Source organism: Urocitellus parryii, chromosome 4 (assembly GCF_045843805.1).
Source record: "Urocitellus parryii isolate mUroPar1 chromosome 4, mUroPar1.hap1, whole genome shotgun sequence".
Lineage (NCBI taxonomy): Eukaryota > Metazoa > Chordata > Mammalia > Rodentia > Sciuridae > Urocitellus > Urocitellus parryii.
Genome location: NC_135534.1, coordinates 201,834,440 through 201,855,004, shown reverse-complemented (window position 1 = coordinate 201,855,004; position 20,565 = coordinate 201,834,440). Strand labels below are relative to the sequence as shown.

The 20,565-nt window shown below is 38.4% G+C and overlaps 1 protein-coding gene across 5 annotated transcripts in view; it reads right to left on the bottom strand.

The window, feature by feature from the left end:
- Gapvd1 (GTPase activating protein and VPS9 domains 1) overlaps positions 1 to 20,565 on the bottom strand; it is an 88,288-nt gene extending 67,723 nt beyond the window's left edge. For all 5 annotated transcript variants that reach the window (XM_077797102.1, XM_026386256.2, XM_026386257.2 and 2 more), the window contains exon 1: positions 20,436 to 20,565. The gene's annotated coding sequence lies outside the window, so the exon portion shown is untranslated. The remainder of the gene's footprint in view (positions 1 to 20,435) is intronic.

Here is a 20,565-nt window from a genome sequence, read left to right as displayed (position 1 = left end):
TACAGAAATGCCTTTGATTTATAGGTATTGATTTTATATTCTGCTACTTTGCTGAGAGCCATAGCAGAGTCTGAATGACGCATGGCATTTTTGCCAGAACTGAGTGGTTGAGAGGTGATGCCAGCAAGCCATTGAGATGATAATGGTTATGTTAAGCTGTGTATATTAGAGGCCTGCTGTCCGCCTGGGCCTGCTACTTTGGAGTCCTGCTACTTTGGAGTTCTCGTGGGGATTCCCGGAGAGTTCCCATTGGTTGGGGAAGTGCCAGAGGAGGGATTGGTGGTTGCTGGAGGAGCCAGTTAGGGAAAGTTCCCAGGAGTGTATGTGGAGTGCGCTGATGGAGTTCAGAAATAAAGTTTGTTCCTGCTTCAGTGGCTCGGATTTGTGCCTAGCCAGACTGCAGCACTACTTTGCTGAATTTATTTACTAGTTCTAGAACTTCTCTGGTGGAATTATTTTGGGTCTTCTAGGTATAGAATCATATCATCAGCAAACAGTGCTAATTTCAGTTCTTCTTTTCCTATCTGTATCTTTTGTCTGTTTAATTGCTCTGGCCAGTGTTTCAAGAACTATGTTAAATACAAGTGATGAAAGAGGGCATCTCTGCCTTGTTCCAGTTTTTAGAGGGAATGCTTTCAATTTTTCTCCATTTAGAATCATGTTGGCCTGGGGCTTAGCATACCCATTTTTATTTTATCTTCAATTCAACTTCATGTTTATATCAGGCCCATCTAATCTACATCCTCTAATTTCCAAGCCCTAACTCAATAAAACCTTCCTTCCCTCCCATACAGGCTATCCCCCAGTGACAAATCCCAATTCTGAACTCATGAAGCACTCACTATTCATATCACTAACTTGACACTAGTTCTATTTTTTTTTCCATCTGTAGTTTCTACATCCTATCTTTTCAGCAAGAAAGAAGGTCCCTTCAAAGTCCGAGAGCATATCTTAGACCTATGAGTTTTGCCCCATCCAAATATCATGGCCAAACACAAGAAATTCTTAATACGCCTCTGCTTAGACTTGCATTGTCACAAACTGCTGTGGAAAGAGAGCATGAATAATATCAAGGAATTTTAAAATGAACAGTAGGTATACCTAAAAATAATATATAATATATAATTTTTCCTAAAATTTGTAAGCATTTTTCTGATTAGGGGACGGACATTAGGGATTGAACCCAGGGGTGCTTTACCGCTGACCGCTGAGCTATATCCCAGTCCTTTTCACTTTGAGGAAGGGTCTCTCTAAGTTGCTAAAGGGCTCATTAAATTGCTGAGACTGGCCTCCAACTTTGATCCTCCTACTTCAGCCTCCTAAACCACTGGGATTACAGGCATGATCCACTAACTCATTTATTTTTTAAATGGTCAAAAACTAGACTTTGACCACTTAAGTTTAATACCACTTACCACTTTTTCTACAAAAATAAAATAAAGCTACAGTGGTATAATCCCAGCTATAATTCTACTCGGGAGGCTAAGGCAGGAAGATTGTAAATTCAAGGCCAGTCTCAGCAACTTAGTAAGACCCTATCTCAAAACAAAATATAGAAAGGGCTGGGAATGAGGGCTGGAGTTGTGGCTCAGAAGTAGAGTGCCCGCCTAGCATATGCAAGGCCCTGGGTTTGAACCTCAGCACCACATAAAAATAAATAAATAAAATAAAGGTACTGTGTCCAACTACAACTAAAAAATATTTTAAAAATTCTTTCAAAAAAAAAAGGCTGGGAATGAATTCAGTAGTAAAGCAAAATGAGTTTAAATCTCTAGTCCTCAGAAATTAACTAAAATGAACAGATTATAACAATGCATATTAAATATTAAACTTTTGAAGAATAAATTTAAGCTTCTCAACTCACATAATTAATATGTATCACCAAGAGCCCAGTGGAGAGATTTTAGTGGAAATAGTTAAGCACAATGAGTTTCCGTATACTTCCACAATGATAAGGGAGTAGGGAGCAGCAAACCATGGCTGCAGGGCCAAGTTCAGCCTTGGTTTTATAAAAATGAAGTTTTATTGGAACATATCCATGTCCATTTGTGTGTGTGTGTGTGTGTGTGTGTATATATAAATAAATAAAATCTGACTGCATTCATGTCACACAGCCACGATGGTAAAGTTGAATAGTTTCAAGACTCCTCCATAGTCTTTATGGCCCATAAGCCTAAAATATTTACTATCTTGCCCTCTAAAGAAAAACGTTTGCCAACCCATGCATGATAAACAATCAAAACTACACTAATGCAAAGCATGAAGAGGCAGCACAGCCTAATAAGGTAGAATTTGTGAATTATAAAATACATTAAAAATTCCAAGGAGGGGCTGGGGGTGTGGCTCAGTGGTAAAGAGCTTGCCTAGCATGTGTGAGGCACTGGGTTTGATCCTCAGCACCACATAAAAATAAATAAATAAAATAAATATATATCAATAACTAAAATAATTTTTTTTTAAATTCCAAGGAGGGCCAGGAGTGGTGGTGCATGCCTCTAATCCCAGTGGCTTAGGAGGCTGAGGCGGGAACAGCATGAGTTCAAAGCCAGACTCAGCAACTAAGCAAGGCCCCAAGCAATTCAGTGAGACCCTGTCTCTAAATAAATTATTTTTAAAAAGGGCTGGGGATGTGGCTCAGTGATTAAGCATCTCTGGGTTCAATCCTTGGAAACAAAAAAAAAAAAACAGTTCCAAGGAGGATAAACATTACAAATGCTAACAATTACACTTAAATGAATTCCTAAGATTCAAGAGAAGGTCTCAAAAGTAGGAAAAATATTTTAAAGTTTCTATGGGACAAAAATCACATTCCAAGTTTTTACTGTTGAGAATTTCTAATTAAAGACATCCCAACTTAATGATATGTATCCAACAGTTCTAAACTGTGACAACTAGAGTTGTCAGGTGAACAAACTAATCACCTCTTTATCAACCAGATAACACTCAGGAATAACATTAAGACAGTCAATACAAGAAGACCACTTCCTATTTTCTTAGTTTAATTCAGAATACTTTCGTCAACATAGTGGAAAGGATACTAAAACTGGAACCAGAAAATCTGAGGAGTTGAGGACCAGGCTCTGACACCCACTGGCAAGGTGACTTGCAACTGATCACTTCAACAAAGTTGAGATAATACCTTTATCTACCTCACACAGTAAACTGTGAGAGGTCTAAAAAATGACTCCACAGTGAAGGATGTCATTATTCTTGTTAAACAAAAAGTAATTTTAGGCAGACATCATTACCCTAAGTAATGTATGAAAATATGAATGGTGTGACTCTACTTTATATTTAACCAGAGACATGAAAAATTATGCTCTATTTGTGTAATATGAATTGAAATACATTCTGCTATCATATATAACTAATTAGAATAAAAAAAAAATTTTTTTAAAAGAAGAACATCATGGGAAGAAGTGTCCCGTATTAGAAACAGCTCAACCTTCCTGAAGTTGAAAGTTCAGATGGGCAAATGCTACAAAATAATAATAATTATTATTTTTTTTTTATTATTATTTCACTGAGACAAAGCAGACTCTATGTCCATCAAATGACAGAACTCACCAAAATGAACCTTTTCATAAAAGTAAGTGGCAAAGATTGAAGTCATAACTAAAGTGGTAAGACAGACTATTTGCTAACATTATGGAAACTATGCTGGAAAAAGACTAATAGTGAAACTAAAGGGCCAGGGCTGGGGATGTGGCTCAAGCGGTAGCGCGCTCGCCTGGCATGCCTGTGGCCCGGGTTCGATCCCCAACACCACATACAAACAAAGATGTTGTGTCCGCTGAAAACTAAAAAATAAATAAATAAATATTAAAATTAAAAAAAAAAGAAATTAAGAAATTAAAGGGCCAGTTATCTTCAATCTAAGAGCATTATTAGAAATATAATATACCTCAGCACACATGATATGGCTTTGAAATTTGAGAATAAAGCAACATTTGCAAAAATCTAATTTAAGATAATCCCATTAAAAATTACACAATGACAGGGCTGGGGTTGTGGCTCAGCAGTAAAGCACTAGCCTAGCACATTCGAGGCCCTGGGTTTGAACCTTAGCACCACATAAAAATAAACAAAATTAAACTATTGTGTCCAACTAAAAAATAAATATTTTGAAAAAAAATTATACAATGAGAACTAAATATAGTATGCTGGAATAGAAAAACAACATCAGGTGAAAACTGAAGATATCTGACTATAGTATGAACTTTATAGTGAATAATTATATATCAATATTAGTTCACTCTTTGTAACAAGTACACCATTAATTAATTTATTTATTTATTTATAGTTATAGTTGGACAACACCTTTATTTTACTTAGTTTTTTTAATGTGGTGCTAAGAATCGAATCCAGTGCCTTGCCCATGCTAAGTGAGCACTCTACTGCTGAGCCACAATCCCAGCCCCCAAGTACACCATATTAAGGTAAAACATTAGTAATAAAGGGAATTTGGTACTGGGTCTAAAGGGTTCTCTGTATTTAATTTTCCTATAAATTTTAAACTGTTCTAAAAAATAAAATCTTAAATTTTTTAATTACACAAATAATATACTTCTAACTTCAAACATCCAATTTAGCAACTATTTTCAGTAAGAACACTTAAACAAACTTGAGAAAAGAATTTGAACACTGTAATTTATCACAATCTCTAAAAACCTTCACCTAGAAAAGGGACAAGCTACCATGTGATGTTCTAGAACTCATTAACATCTGGTAATATACTGCAAGGTTTTAATAATCACACAAAACTGTGATCAGAAACGAAATACATAAATCTGACACAAAATTTCCATAACTCTACTACTTTTTGCACTAATTTCTGCTGTACCAAAGGAAGGCAAATATATTTCCTTTTCTTGTTTAAGAAATCCGGGTGGACTGAGATTGTAGCTCTGTGGTAGAGTGCTTGCCTAGCATGTGTGAGACACTGGGTTCAATTCTCAGCACCACATATGAATAAATGAATAAAATAAAGTCCATCAACTATATTTATAATTTTTTTTAAAAAAAGTACATCAAGTGTGGTGGCGCACACCTATAATCCCAGAGGCTTGGGAAGTTGAGGCAGAATTTCGAGTTCAAAGCCAGCCTCAGCAAAAGCGAGGCACTAATCAACTCAATGAGACTCTGTCTCCAAATAAAATACAAAATAGGGCTGGGGATACAACTTAGTGGTTGAGTGCCCCTGAGTTCACTCCCAAGTACCCCCTCAAAAAAATTTTTTTTTAAAAAATAAACACTTTAGGGCTGGGGATGTGGCTCAAGCGGTAGCGCGCTCGCCTGGTATGCATGCGGCCCGGGTTCGATCCTCAGCACCACATACAAAACAAAGTTGTTGTGTCTGCCGATAACTAAAAAATAAATATTAAAATTCTCTCTCTCTCCCTCTCTCTAAAAAAATAAAAATAAATAAAAAATAAACACTTTACCACCCTATTATACACCCAGCCTAAAAGATATGCTTATTTTAATATTTTATTTTTTAGTTATAGGTGAACACAATATCTTTATTTTATTTTTATGTGGTGCTGAGGATGGAACCCAGGCCTCATGCATGGTAAGTGAGCTCTCTACCTCTGAGCCACAACCCCAGCCCCCTAAAAGATATTCTTAATCACAATTTACACCTGGGGAAATTGAAAAATTTAAGTATTTTCCCAAAATCAAATTAGTTACTAGCAAAGTTAAGAACAGAATCCAAGTATATCTGGCTTCAGAAATCAGTTTTAATGACTAAGCCAATCATCTTTTAATAATGAATGCTTTAATTTATGGTCAAGGTTACTACTTATAATAGCCTCACTCTTTCTTCAACTACTAATATATAAGTCAGCAGGTGTATAACTTTCTTGGAAAGCATCCAATTGCCTGACAAAGTAGCTGGACTTCAGGATCAAGTAAATTCTCTCAAATTCTAAGTTAAAATGCTACATGGAAGTATATAAAAAGTTCTAAGGAATTAATACAGAATGGTGCCCAGATAATAAACACACTCAGCCATACACAACAGGTCCTCCATATAGTTTAAGACTTAAATATACTAATAAAGTTCTGGATAGGAAGATTCTAAAGAATAATGCAATGAACCTAAAACTAGCTATATAGCCACGCATGGTGGTGCACACCTGTAATCCCAGCTACCAGGCAGGGGGAGAACTAAGGCAAGAGGATCACAACTTCAAGATCAGTGTGGACAACTAAGTGAGACCTTGTCTCAAATTTTTAAAAGGTCTAGAGATAAAGCTCAGGGTAGGACACTTACCTAGCATGTAGAAGGTCATGAGTTCAATCCCGAGTACTCCCCATACACAAAACATATCCAAAAAACAAACTCCTATCTATGGCAGGGGGAGAAGGTGGGAGAGACACACTATCAAAAAAATCAATAAAGCCAGACATGGTGGTGCACACCTGTAATCCCAGCACCTTGGGAGGCTGAGGCAGGAGAATCACAAGTTCAAGGCCAGCCTCAATACCTAGCAAGATTCTTTCTCAGAACAAAAAGTAAAAAGAAGTAAAAAGGGCTGGGGATGTAGCTCAGTAGTAGAATGCCTCTGGGTTTGCTCACCAGTACCACCACTACCACCAAAAAAAGTATTAAATAAGGCTTGGAAAAAATAAGATTATGCAACTAAAAGATTAAGCATAGGAAAGATTTTTATATACCGATAGCTACATTGCCATAGAACTGTCATTTTAAAAATTACACTGCCAGGGGCAGTGGCATAGGCCTGTAATCCCAGCAACTTGGGAGGCTGAGGCAGGAGGATATAGTAAGTTTGACCCCAGTCTCAGCAACTCTATGAGATCCTGTCTCAAAATAAAAAATAAAAAGGGCTGAGGATATTGTTCAGTCAATAGTAAAGCACCTCTGGTTCAATCCCCAGTATCAATAAATAAATAATTAAAATTATAGACACACTTTCCCCTCATAGTATTTAACATTCCTATTAATGTGATAAGACGAAAAAGGACATGATACCATTTTTTGTGACCTGCTACAATGTTATCTCTGGTGTTCTGTCAATCAAATAATTTTAACATGAGCTTCTTAATTACCCAACACTTTTCAGTGATCTAACCAATCCACATAACAGTGCTCCTTGCAAAATTTTTTTATACATACCATGCTGAATTACAATGATTTGTCTACACTTGTTTCTCCTTACAACACATACCTCCTTTAGTGCTAGAACATTTCTTATTCATTTTATAATGTTTTATTAAATTTCATTATCTAAAAATTGCCAGGTAATAACATACTAATAAATTAATTCTCTTTCCAAAAAACTGAGACAAATACAATAAACTTTAATACTTCCTTCACTCATATATTCAATGAATGTTTATTATTAAATACCTACTATGTGCTAGGCAGTGATGAACAAAATAGACAAGGTCTGCCCTTAAGGGGCTCATGTTCTCTTAGGGACATACAACATTCCAATGACAACTTCGACTGTTTCTCACAAGACAGTCTTCTGTGTAGCCTCTTTTTAGATGTTCTGCCTACTCCTTTCATTGGTCTGTTAGATCCCATGTAGGCATCTGGCACAGCTCAACGCAACAGAGGCTTAAGCCACCATTTCCTTGACTCAGACACATCCTCATTTGGGCCCATATCTCCCACTGCAATTTCACACTGTTTGCAGCAAAATTTGTTTTCACAACAAAATTCCCAAGTTCCCCAAAGTAGGTACATACCCATCTTGTTACCCTCCATAACTTAGTACAGTGACTGGCCTATAGCAGGTGCTGAATAAATGTTTCAGTTTATAAATAATTAATTGCACCACAAAAAAATAAATAAAATAAAGATATTGTGTTCAACTAAAAAAAAAAAAGACTAAAGAAAAGTTGAGGCTGTAGCTCAGTGGTAGAGTGCTTGCCTCGCATGCACAAGGCCCTGGGTTCCATGAACAATGAAGAAAAAAGGGCAATGCTTCAGATTAAAAATTAGCCATGCTGGGCTGGGGTTGTGGCTCAGGGGCACAGTGCTTGCCTAGCATGTGTGAGGCCCTGGGTTCAATTCTCAGCACCACATAAAAATAAACAAATTAAATAAAAGTATTGTATCCAACTACAACTAAAAAATAAATATTTTTAAAAAATTAGCCATGCTGTTGGTAAATAGTTCCAAAATGATTAAAAAACAGCAACCAGGGCTGGGGATGTGGCTCAAGTGGTAGCGTGCTTGCCTGGCATGCATGCGGCCTGGGTTCGATCCTCAGTACCACATACAAACTAAAAAATAAATATTAAAATTCTCTCTCTCTCTCTCTCTCTCTCTCTCTCTCTCTCTCAAAAAAAAAAAAAAAAAAAAAAAAAAAGACTACTTGGGCTCAAATCTCAGCTTTGCCACTCAGTAGCCGTACAATACTGGGCTAGTTGTTTTATTTCTCTATGCCTAGATTTCGTCATCTGCAAATAGATAAAAGACAACCTAATATATAAGATATGTTCACAGAACAGAATTCTGAAAGTTAAATAGTTAAGGTGTGTAAAGCATTTAGCAAACACATATAATGTTAACTATAATTCTGGGGGAAAAAAAGAAAAACTTTAAATCATACATAAATGTATGTGTATACATACCATGTGGGGAAGGAATTTGCTAGGCATGGTGGTGTACTCCTGCAATCCCAGCAACTTGGGAGGCTGAGAAGAGGATCACAAGTTTGAGGCCAGTGTGGGCAATTTATTTTGAAGCAATTTAGTGGCTCAGAATAAAAATAAAAAGGACTTAAAGATGTAGCTCAGTGGCAGATCCCCAGTACTGCACAAAAAAGAAAAGCTTTCATATTAGCATTTTTTAAAACAAAGAACATTGATTACTTTAGTAATTAAAAAAAAATAACAACCCAGACACAGTGGTGCACACCTATACCAGCTACTCAGGAGGCTGAGACAAGAGGTCAAATGTCAAAAGCCAGCCTCTGTAACTCAGCAAGACCCTGTCTCAAAATAAAACATAAAAAGGGCTGGGATGTAGCTCAGAGGTAATGAGCCCCTGGGTTCAACTCTTAGTATCAATAATAATAATAATAATAATAACAACAACAACAACAACAACTTTGCACTGAGAAGTTGTCTGCTGACAATGGCTAATGCAATTACTGAAACAGAACAAATTCTGTGAATAAAAACATATTAAGGGGGCTGGGGATGTGGCTCAAGTGGTGGCGCGCTCGCCTGGCATGCGTGCGGCCCGGGTTCGATCCTCAGCACCACATACCAACAAAGATGTTGTGTCCGCCGAGAACTAAAAAAAATAAATAAATATTAAAAATTCTCTCTCTCTCTCTCCCCCCTCTCTCTTTAAAAAAAAAAATATTAAAAGAAATTTTCAAGTGCATTAGAAAAGACACAGTAATTAATTTCAAAATAAGACCTACTTCAACAATAACAAGCTACAACCCAGTAAGCAGAACTGCAATGACATTAAAATTATATCCCTTTATTTCCCAGAAGAAATAAATGACACAAAACTATCCATGCCCTGTAATCCCAGCAACTCAGGAGGCTGAGGCAGGAAGATAGTGAGTTCAAAGTAAGCCTCAGCAAAAGCGAGGCACTAAGCAACTCAGTGAGACCCTGTCTAAATAAAATACAAAATAGGGGTGGGATGTGGCTCAGTGGGCAAGTGCCCCTAAGTTCAATCCCTGGTACCCGCCAACCCATCCCCAGCCAAAACAACAAAACAAGACAAATTATCCATGCAATCTAGAAAAGGGTATCATGAACTTTCATAAATAGATAAATTTCCACTAATTTTATTAGGTTGAAATTAAATACCACTAAATTTAACTTTCTCCAATTCAATAATCTCTAATGACAACTAAGATATATATATATATATATATATATATATATATGTGTGTGTGTGTGTGTATATATATATTTTATATTTTATATTATGTAGTTGGTCATAATACCTTTATTTTACTTATTTATTTTTATGTGGTGCTGAGGATTGAATCCAGGGCCTCATACGTGCTAGGCGAGCAATCTACTGGTGAGCCACAACCCCAGCCCAAATTTTGAGATCAAGATGAACCAAATAACTAAGAAAAATCTAAAATCCTCAGGGGCTGGCAATGCAGCTCAGTGGTAAAACACCTGTCCAGTATTTGAGAGGCCCTGGACTGGATCTCCAGCATCACAAAAAAATTAAAAATAAAATAAAATCCTCAGAACCCTCTGGAAATTTCTGAGAGGAACACTTCCCCACCCACATGCTTTGAGGAAGCTCTAGTCCCTGGGATAAACTTAGCTTCTTCCATAAATATAGTGGGCGTACAAAAACAACCAAATGGAGGAGCAGAAAGAGAACTCTGAGCTTCTGCTGCATTTTTGCTGAGCGGTAATACTAGCAAAGCTTGCTTCAGACTCAAGAGTTCATACTCAAAATTAAAGCATGTAAGCAAACAGGCCATTATGTCTGTTTCATTACATTTACCAGAATGGTCTTTCATAAAACTGATAATATTTGTTCTTTGTATTTTTTATTTTGAGTATTAATAATTTCAAACAGTTTATACAATGACTTAGAAAAAGAGAAGGAACTTAATAAATGTTATCATTCTTATCATTACCATCATTATTAACGTTTTGAGATGATGAAATAGAAACTTACTCATAGAAGAGTTTGATTAGTTACTTTTGTCAGAATTCAACTTGTCCCATCACAACATTAAATGGTTAGATGTTAAAAACAAACACTAAAGAATTCAAACTTAGATTCCTTGGTTCAAAAGAAGGCAGCGTAGATGAAAAAAATTCTGCAAAAGGAATTAATCCACCAGGCACAGAGGTACATGGCTATAATACCAGCAGTTTTGGAGGCTGAGGCAAGAAAATTTCAAGTTCAAAGCTAGCCTCAGCAAATTAGGGGGCCCTATCTCAAAATTAAAAATAAAAAGGTCTGGGGATGTAACTCAATGTTAAAGTGCCCCTGGGTTCAATCTCTAGTATTAAAAAAAAAAAAAAAAAAAGATTGTGGGTGGGTGTTATAGTCCCAACTATTTGGGAGAACGAGGCAGGAGGATTGCTGGGGCCACAGGAATTTGAGGTTAGCCTAGGGAATATAGCTAGACCCCATTCCTTCCCCTTAACCCCCAAAACAAAAAAAGATTGCTTGAAAGAATACTGACTCTGACCCTGAACACAGTCTAATATCCCTTGATTAATTTGTGTTTTAAATTTTCCAGGAGAAAAATCACAGTTTAACCCTTCCAAAGTCTCACAGAAAATAATTAATAAAACAAATTAGTAAGGAAAAAAATTGAACACGTTTTTTTCTCTTTTTTTTTTTTTTAAAGAGAGAGAGAGAGAGAGAGAGAGAGAAAGAGAATTTTTTTTTAATATTTATTTTTTAGTTCTCGGCGGACACAACATCTTTGTTGGTATGTGGTGCTGAGGATCGAACCCGGGTCGCACGCATGCCAGGCGAGCGCGCTACCGCTTGAGCCACATCCCCAGCCCAATTGAACACGTTTTACAACATGCTTTCCACTAGTCTCTGCATGGATGTACTGGCACTATACAGGAGCAAGACCAAGAAAGCACCTTTTGGACAGACATCTTAAGTAATGAGCAGACATCATGCCTGTTTTTACAGTTAAAAGAGTATGTTTAAAGTCTTATATTAAGAAGATAGCATACTAAAAAAATGTGCATAGAAATACACACAAGGGCTTGGGAAGTAGCCCAGTGGTAGAGCAGTAGCCTAGGCTTGTGTAGCATGCTCAAGCCCTGCACTGAAAGCACAACACAGCAAAGACACAAGCACACATGCACATACATGGTTCTAAAATCAAGTTATGCTTTTCTTTCAGTTACAAATATTTAAGGTATCTGGTTCACCTTGAAACTAAATTATACAGACTCCTATGAAGTATGTTTTTTCCCTTTTCAAACATTTGTTCAACCATCATTTTATTTATATATATATATACACACACACACATACACACATAAGTAAATAAGGCAGAAGTATTAATAGATATCCACCACTTACTCTGACCAGTGCATTGCAGTGTCAAGATTAGGTTTCAGTTTAGGAACAAAAAAGAAATGACCTTCTGAAAATGTCTTTAAAAAAATTATAATACACATTGAAATATATTCAGAAAATAGAGATAAGCATTTTTAAAAATATTTTCAGTTGTAGATGGGTACAATACCTTCATTTTATTCATCTTATGTGGTGTTGACGTTCAAACCCAGTGTCTCACACATGCTAGATATGTGCTCTACCAGTGAGCTACAACCCTGGGCCCCAGATAAGCATTTTTTAAAAGACAAGAAAAGAGTCAGGCGCAGTGGCATCTACTAGGAATCCCAGTGACTTAGGAGGCTAAGCCAGGAGGCTAAGCCAGGAGGCTAAGCCAGAAGGCCTGTAAGTTTGAGGCCAGCCTCAGCAACTTAGTGAGACCCTGTCTCAAAATAAAAAATAAAATGGGCTGGGGATATGGTGCCCCTAGGTTCAATCCCTGGTACCAAAAAAAAAAAAAGAGTAAAAAACTTCATATTGGGCTGGGGATGTGGCTCAAGCGATAGCGCGCTCGTCTGGCATGCGTGCGGCCCGGGTTCGATCCTCAGCACCACATACAAACAAAGATGTTGTGTCCGCCAAATACTAAAAAATAAATTAAAAAAAAAAAAAAAACTTCATATTGTTGGCCAGGCACATGCCTGTAATCCCAGTGGCTTGGGAGGCTGAGGAAGGAGAATCGCAGGTTCAAAGCCAGCCTCAGCTGCAGGGCACTAAGCAACTCAGTGAGACCCTGTCTCTAAATGAAATACAAAATAGGGTTGGGGATGTGGCTCAGTAGTTGAGTACCCTGGAGTTCAATCCTCCCAGTACCAAAAAACAAAACAACAACAACAAAAAACCTTTATATTGTTAGCTGCACCAACAAGTTAGTATATACTGTCTCAATTTTCAGAATGTCATTATCAGGTAGTAGCACCTTGTAAGACAGTAAGTGCTGTACCCCATCTGAAACACAGATCACAACACTCAATAAAGCCTGACGGGTGAAGTGGGAAGTGAAAGTACTGTGACGGTAGCCAAGAAGACACCAAAAGAGCTTGTTTTAAAGTATGGGATGAGGTACCAAGGTGGAAAAGTAATGGAGGTAGATTTAGAGGTTGGGCACCAAATGATAACTATTAATGACTGAGTAAAAGCCATGTTCCTATGTCATTAGTAGATTTAATCCTACTTGGCAGGTACATATCTCCTTCTCTTCACACAGGAGGAAAAAGATTCAGAAAACTCAGATAACTTACTGCCTGATCATTCAGCTATTATATAGCAGAGAAGGGATTCAAACTGAGATTTGACACCAAAGTCCCATACTCTTCATTTTCCCCATGCAACCTCTCTGGTTCTTTGCATGTACACTGAGTTCAGGCTCCCTGGAAGCAATTCACTCAATAGGCTCCAGGTAGGATGGTGACCTGAGGCAAATGATCGCTCTCATAGTGAACTTCTGGTTATAATGGAGAGAGAAGGTGGGTGGCCCAGATTTTTCAGCCTTTCTTCATCTCAATTACCTTCATAATCTTTCCTACCATTTTTCTCTTTCAGAGATTAAATGTACTAGGGCCGGAAAAGGGCCTGGATGTTTTCCCATTCAATTTACAAATTCCTTTGTCCTTGTCTTTGTTCAAGTTGCTTCTCCACTTGGAACCCTTCTCTAATATCCCTGTAGCCATATATGACTCAAGGTGCAGTTAAAATGTCATCTTTTCCACACAGCATTCCTGGATTCCTCATTCTGCCATTTAGTAGTCAGTATCTCCAATCTACATTTTCTTTTTTCTTTTTTTGTTGTTATAGATGAACCTCTATTTTCTTTATTTATTTAAATGTGGTGCTGAGAATCTATCCCAGTGTCTCACAAGCTCTCTACCACTGAGTCACAACCCCAGCCATCTGATCTACATTTTCATGACCCTTCTGACAAGCACCTCTATTAAAATCATGACCTTGGGGCTGGGGTTGTGGCTCAGCAGCAGAATGCTCACCTAGCATGTGGGAGGCCCTGGTTTGATCCTCAGCACTACATATAAATAAGTTAGTAAAATAAAGGTATTGTGTCCAACTACAACTAAAAATATTTATTTAAAAAAAAAAACCAAGGGGCTGGGATTGTGGCTCAGAGTGAGAGCGCTCACCTCGCACATGAGGCACTGGGTTCCATCCTCAGCATCACATAAAAATAAAATTAAAAAAAAAAAAACAAAACACAAATCATGACCTAGAGCTAGGGTTGTGGCTCAGTGGTAGAGCGTATCACATAAATGAATAAATAAAATAAAGGTATTGTGTCCAACTACAATAGAAAGAAAGAAAGAAAGAAAGAAAGAAAGACAGACAGACAGACAGACCTGGGCTGGGGATGTGGCTCAAGGGGTAGCGTGATTGCCTGGCATGCGTGGGACGCTGGGTTCGATCCTCAGCACCACATAAAAATAAAAAAATAAAGATGTTGTGTCCACCGAAAACTAAAAAATAAATATTTTTTTTTAAAAAATAAATTATATGAACCTTTTTTTGGGGGGAACTGGGGAACCCAGGGGCACTTTGTTACTGAGCTACATCTCCAGTCCTTTTTATTTTGAGACAGGGTCTCAATATTCCTGACAGTCTTGCTAAGTTGCTGTAGGTAACCTCAAACTTGTGATCCTCCTTCCGCAGTCTCCTCAGTCATTATGGTACTAGACATGCAATACCATGCCTGGCTAGAAATCACAACCAAAAACGTAAAAAGAATAGTCACTCCGCAAATTATTTATTAATTACAAAGGAAAAAATATGTCTTTACAAGAGAAATCTAAACGTTACCTTAATCAAATTTACATCAATGACAAAACTGGTGTCATGTTCCCCTGATGAGCTATACTAAAAGAGACCTAAAATCACTTGTTTTAATCTGAATCTGACCATGAAGGAATGTTCAGACAAACTGCAATTGAGAAGCATTCTACAAAACAAGTGGTAGGGATGCTTTAAAAATGTTACTGGGGGTGGGGATGGGGGCTAGAGTTGTAGATCAGTGGTAGAACAGTTGCCTAGCAAGTATGAGGCACTGGGTTCAATCCTCTGCACCACATAATAAATAAATAAATAAATAAAGGTATTGTGTCCACCTACACATAAAAAAATATTTTTTAAAAATGTTACTGGGGCTGGGGACGTGGCTCAAGCGGTAGTGCGCTCGGCCCGGGTTCGATCCTCAGCACCACATACAAACAAAGATGTTTTGTCCGCCGATAACTAAAAAATAAATATTAAAATTCTCTCTCTTCTCTCTCTCTCCCTCTCTCTCTCTCCCTCTCGCTTTAAAAAAAAAATTTAAAAAAAAATAAAAATGTTACTGTCTGGGGCTGAGGATGAAGTTCAATGGTGAAGCAAATGCTTTGCATACATGAAGACCTGGATTCATTACCACAAAAAGAAAAAAAAAATGTTATTGACACAAGAAACCGCAAAAAGGCTGGAAAAATATCCTAGATTTGGGACTAGAGTTGTGGCTCAGTGGTAGAGCGCTTGCCTAGCAAGAGTGAGGCACTGGGTTAGATTCTCAACACCGCATATAAAAAAATAAAATAAAATGGGGGCTGGGGTTGTGGCTCAGTGGCAGAGGGCTTGCCTCACATATGTGGGGCACTGGGTTCGATCCTTAGCACCACATAAAAATAAATGAACAAAATAAAGATATTGTGCCCAAGTATAACTAAAAAATTTTAAAAAATAATAATAAAAATAGATAAATAAAATGAAGTTCATTGACAACTAAAAAAATTAAAAAACAAAAAGATCCTAGATTTGATACCATGCAATAGCATGCAAGATCTTTAACTAGATCTTGAATCAAAAACAAAAGACAACAACAAACTAAGGACAGTATTAGGAAAAGTTGAAAGAGTAATCATATTACATCCATGTTAAAAATCTTAATCTCTGTATATCTACAACTAAATTGTAGATATAGAGTCCTTGTTCTTGGGAAATAAAAGCTAAAGTGTCTGGGAATAAAAAGAACAAATAATATCCATATTCACACCTAACTTTCATATGGTTCAGCAAAAAGTGTATGTATTCTCTGTGTAAAGCAAAAATGACAAAATGTTAGCAATTTGCAGATCTAGATGAAGGCTAAATGGGTGTTTATGTATTATTCTTCTATAGGTTTGCAATTTGGGGGGGGGGGGCCCACAGGTATTACTAGAGGTTGAACCCAGGGTGCTCAACCTCTGAACTATATCCCCAGCCCTGTTTTTAATTTTCTATTGAGTCAGAGTCTCGCTAAGCTGCCCACATTGGCCTTGAACTTGTGATCCTCCTGCATCAGCCTCCAAAGTCCCTGGGATTACAGGCATATGCCACTGTAGCCAGTACACTAGTTATTCCTTATAGAGCCGCTTTTCTCTTTTGACAGAGGCAAATCTGTAGGCCTCAACATATAGAATGTAATTAGCAGGGTGTGAAGTAGCTACTCAGGAAGCTGAGAGAGCTGGTTTTGAGACCAGTAGGCAAGTGAGGATATAGCTAAGTGATAAAGAACCCATAAATTCAATCTCTAGTAAGGGGGAAAGGGAAGAATAGGAGAGTAATTAGGAAGTAAAATCACTAACCTAAGATCACACAGTAAATATACCTGAGCAAAGCAGAGACCTTTTCTTTTTATCACATCATCATAGAAAGTTAGGGGATAACCAAAACCTGCATAGCAGCAAGCACTAAGAATAAGTAGTGGGGGCTGGATATGTGGCTCAAGCGGTAGCGCGCTTGCCTGGCATGTGTGCGGCCCGAGTTCGATCCTCGGCACCACATACAAAGATGTTGTGTACGCCGAGAACTGAAAAATAAATGTTAATAAATTCTCTGTCTCTCTCTCTCTCTTTAAAAAAAAAAAAAGAATAAGTAGTGCCCAGGGCTGGGGTTGTGGCTCAGTGGTTGAGTGCTCACCTAGCACGTGCGCCCTGGGTTCCATCCTCAGCTCTACATAAAAATAAATAAAGGTATTGTGGGGCTGGGGATGTGGCTCAAGCGGTAGTGCGCTCGCCTGGCATGCGTGCGGCCCGGGTTCGATCCTCAGCACCACATACAAAGATGTTGTCTGCCAAAAACTAAAAAGTAAATATTTAAAAATTCTTTCTCTCTTTAAAAAAAAATTGCTATATGCAAAATATGACTGCTTTCCTTAAAAAAAAAAAAAAAGGTATTGTGTTCAACTACAACTAAAAAATAAATATTAAAAAAAAAAAAGTAGTGCCCAGGGCTGCAGTGATAAAGTATTGGTCCTAGTATGACCAAGGCCACAGGTGCAATCCCCAGTATCACGATAAATAAATAATTAGTACCCAAATGGAACCAAATGCCCACAAAAGCACTACACAGTGTTCAGGAAATAATATTCTATCTTTTAAAAAATATGTAAGATGAAGTCAGGCATGGTAGCAAGCTCCTGTAATCCCGGCAGCTTGGGAGGCTTTGGCAGGATTGAAAGTTTGAGGCCAGCCTCAGCAACTTAGTGAGGCCCTGACCAACTTAGTGAGACCCTGTCTCAAAATAAAAAGGGCTGAAGATCTAGATCAGTAGTAATACACCTCTGGGTTCAATCCCCAGTACTTCCCCAAAAAAATTAGATGAAAACTTTCCGTTTCATTCAATATGGATAATACTATTTGCAAGACTTTAAAAAGGCCCCTGTTGTCACAGAACTGACATAAAAGTAGGAAAGTAAAAGATTAAAATATTCAACAAATATACAAATAACATAACACCAGATAGACACATGCCATAAAGAAAACATAGGGGCAGGGCTGGGGTTGTAGCTCAGTGGCAGAGAGCTTGCCTAGCATGTGTGAGGCACTGGGTTCGATCCTCAGCACCATATACAAATAAAATAAAGGTATTCTGTTCATCTACAACTACAAAAAAAAGAAAGAAAGAAAACACAGGAGCAGCAGGCAAAGAATGATAAAGGTAGCAATGTAAGGGCACAGATTGACAGGGATGACCTCTCCCAGGCAGGGACTCATAATGGAATGTTCAATTCTACACAAATACCAATCATGTTTCATAAAATAGTTTTCTTTAGGAGCTGGGGTTGTAGCCTAGCAATGGAAGGTGTGCCTAGCATGTGTGACACATTGGGTTAGACCCTTAGCACCACATAAAAGTAAATAAAATAAAGGTATTGTATCCATCTACAACTAAAAATATTTTTAAAACATAGTTTTCTTTACATTTTAATACTCCCTCTTAATTATTTTCCAGAAAAAAATTGCTGCAGTGATTTTTTTATTACTGCTATTATTTCAGAGGTAGAAAATCCCACCCAATGTTGACAGGTGTTTCACAAAGTACAAATTTTAAGATACACATATTCTGGGGGAAAAAAAATGCTGAGTGATTTATCAATGACAAGACTAATAGAAAAACAAAGAACTCCAAGAATCTGAAACAGAATTAAAAAAAAAAAAAATGACTTACCAACTCTTCAACTCCATAATCTCTACATTTACTTCCTATCATATATGAAAAAAAGGGTAACAGGAAGATAAATTTGGATAAAGACTCTGGTATTTTTCTCTTAAAGAAAATTAGGATATCCTCCTCTTTAAAAGCCATACCACCCTCATGATTTTAAGAAAAATCAGCAAACACTAACATTTCCTTTCACAGAATTACACAAGAGCTTGGAGGACTTAGATTACTTGGAACTAGGGAAGCGCCTTAATACAAAAATCTGAGGGCCAAAATATTCACTTCCCTTTCTTCCTCTGATTCTTTTGCTGATTAACAGTACCCTGAATGAAAAATCTATTGTCTGTCTTTCCAAACTACCACTCTGGTATAAACAACAACTACAAATCTACTACTCTGATTCTATCCAAATCTTTGATTTCCTTGATCATGAAATTCTTTTTCATCTACACTATTATCCTGTCTACTTTGTCTTCTGTTTTACCTAATGACACAAATATTTCCAGGCATTCATAGATGCCCCAAAACTTCTCACTTTTTTAGGAGTTTTTAACCATTTGTGCTATGGAATGCTTTGGAAGTCTGGTGAAGTCTATGGTCTCAGATTGATTTTTTTTTTAATTTTATTTTGGCTAATGATTTCAGAGGTCTTTTTTTTTATATTTTATTTTTTAGTTATTGGCAGACACAACATCTTTCTTTGTATGTGGTGCTGAGGATTGAACCCGGGCCGCACGCAGGCGAGCGCACTTCCGCTTGAGCCACGTCCTCAGCCCTCAGATTGATTTTAAATGCACAATATATATGAATATGAAAGAAACCTATTATACAGAAATACTAGCAAAACAATAAAAAAGATATGGCTTTATAATCACATTAGTTATAAGATCTGGTAACCCCATAAATTCGAAGAAATGATAAGCGTAAAGAATATCTGAGATATGTACATCAACTGTAAACAACATCTGTGATTTTTATTGGTAACAACTACAAATCTAAGATTGTGCATTTAAAATCAATCTGAGACCAATACTATTGTGGTTTGTTGTCTACTTTCCTAACTGAAGGAAATAATAAATTTCAGCTAGTCAACAAAAATTAAGATGCAATTTTACCCCTAGTCTTGTTACAGGACCCTTGAATTCTATCCACATTCTTTCCACTAGTGAACCCTAGATTGAAACTCTTTCCAAGCCCTGCTCAAACTGTTTTTTGTCGCTAATTTTAAAACACTGATTCCTCTCATTGAACATAACACCATGTCTCCTTGTTCTCATGCAGATTTATGCATAGATTCCTGTTTATTTCTGGGGTTTGCCTAGCCGGCACTCATGACAATTTTGCCAGTCAATAAAACGTGAAGTTCAAGGAAAACAGAAGCAAACAAACGACCCACAGCCCCTCACTTCCAGACCTCCACCCCCAAGTGGAAAGAAGCCAGGTAGAGGGTGAGCGTTTACGGTAGATGAGCTGCCCCAGACCCGTGCGTCCAGCTTGTCAAGATTCCCCGGTGCGCGACATCCCCGCCAGAGTCCTTCGGAAGACACCCCACCCGCTTCTCGCCTCGGGTGCTCAGTGTCCTGTCTGCCGGGGGCTCTCCCTGGCCCGCACCCCGAGCCGCCCCGCGGTTCTCCGGCCCCTTCCCACCCCATCCCCCATGCGTCCCTCCCTCCGGTCCGTCCCAGGCCGGCCGCCCCGGCCCCTGCGCGTTGCCTCATCTCCTCCCGGGCCTCGCCGCCTGTCCCCCCACCACCGCCTCGCCAGACATTGAAGGGAAGGGTGCCGGGCCCAGGGGTCAGCTGCACCCGGCCGCCCGGCCGTCAGGCGCAGGCTGCGGCCCAGGCCGGAGCAGACGGGCTGCCCAGCACGGAGCCGTGCACTCGGCACAGGATAGCTCGGGACGCGCGCTCACCGACGGACGCATGCGGAAGAGGGCACCGAGGTCCGCGTCGGACGGCCACTCGGCCACAGAGCCGTCGCCCTTGCCGCGAACCACCACCGCCGCTGCCGCTCGCTTGTCGGCTTCCCTGCGTCCTGCGGCG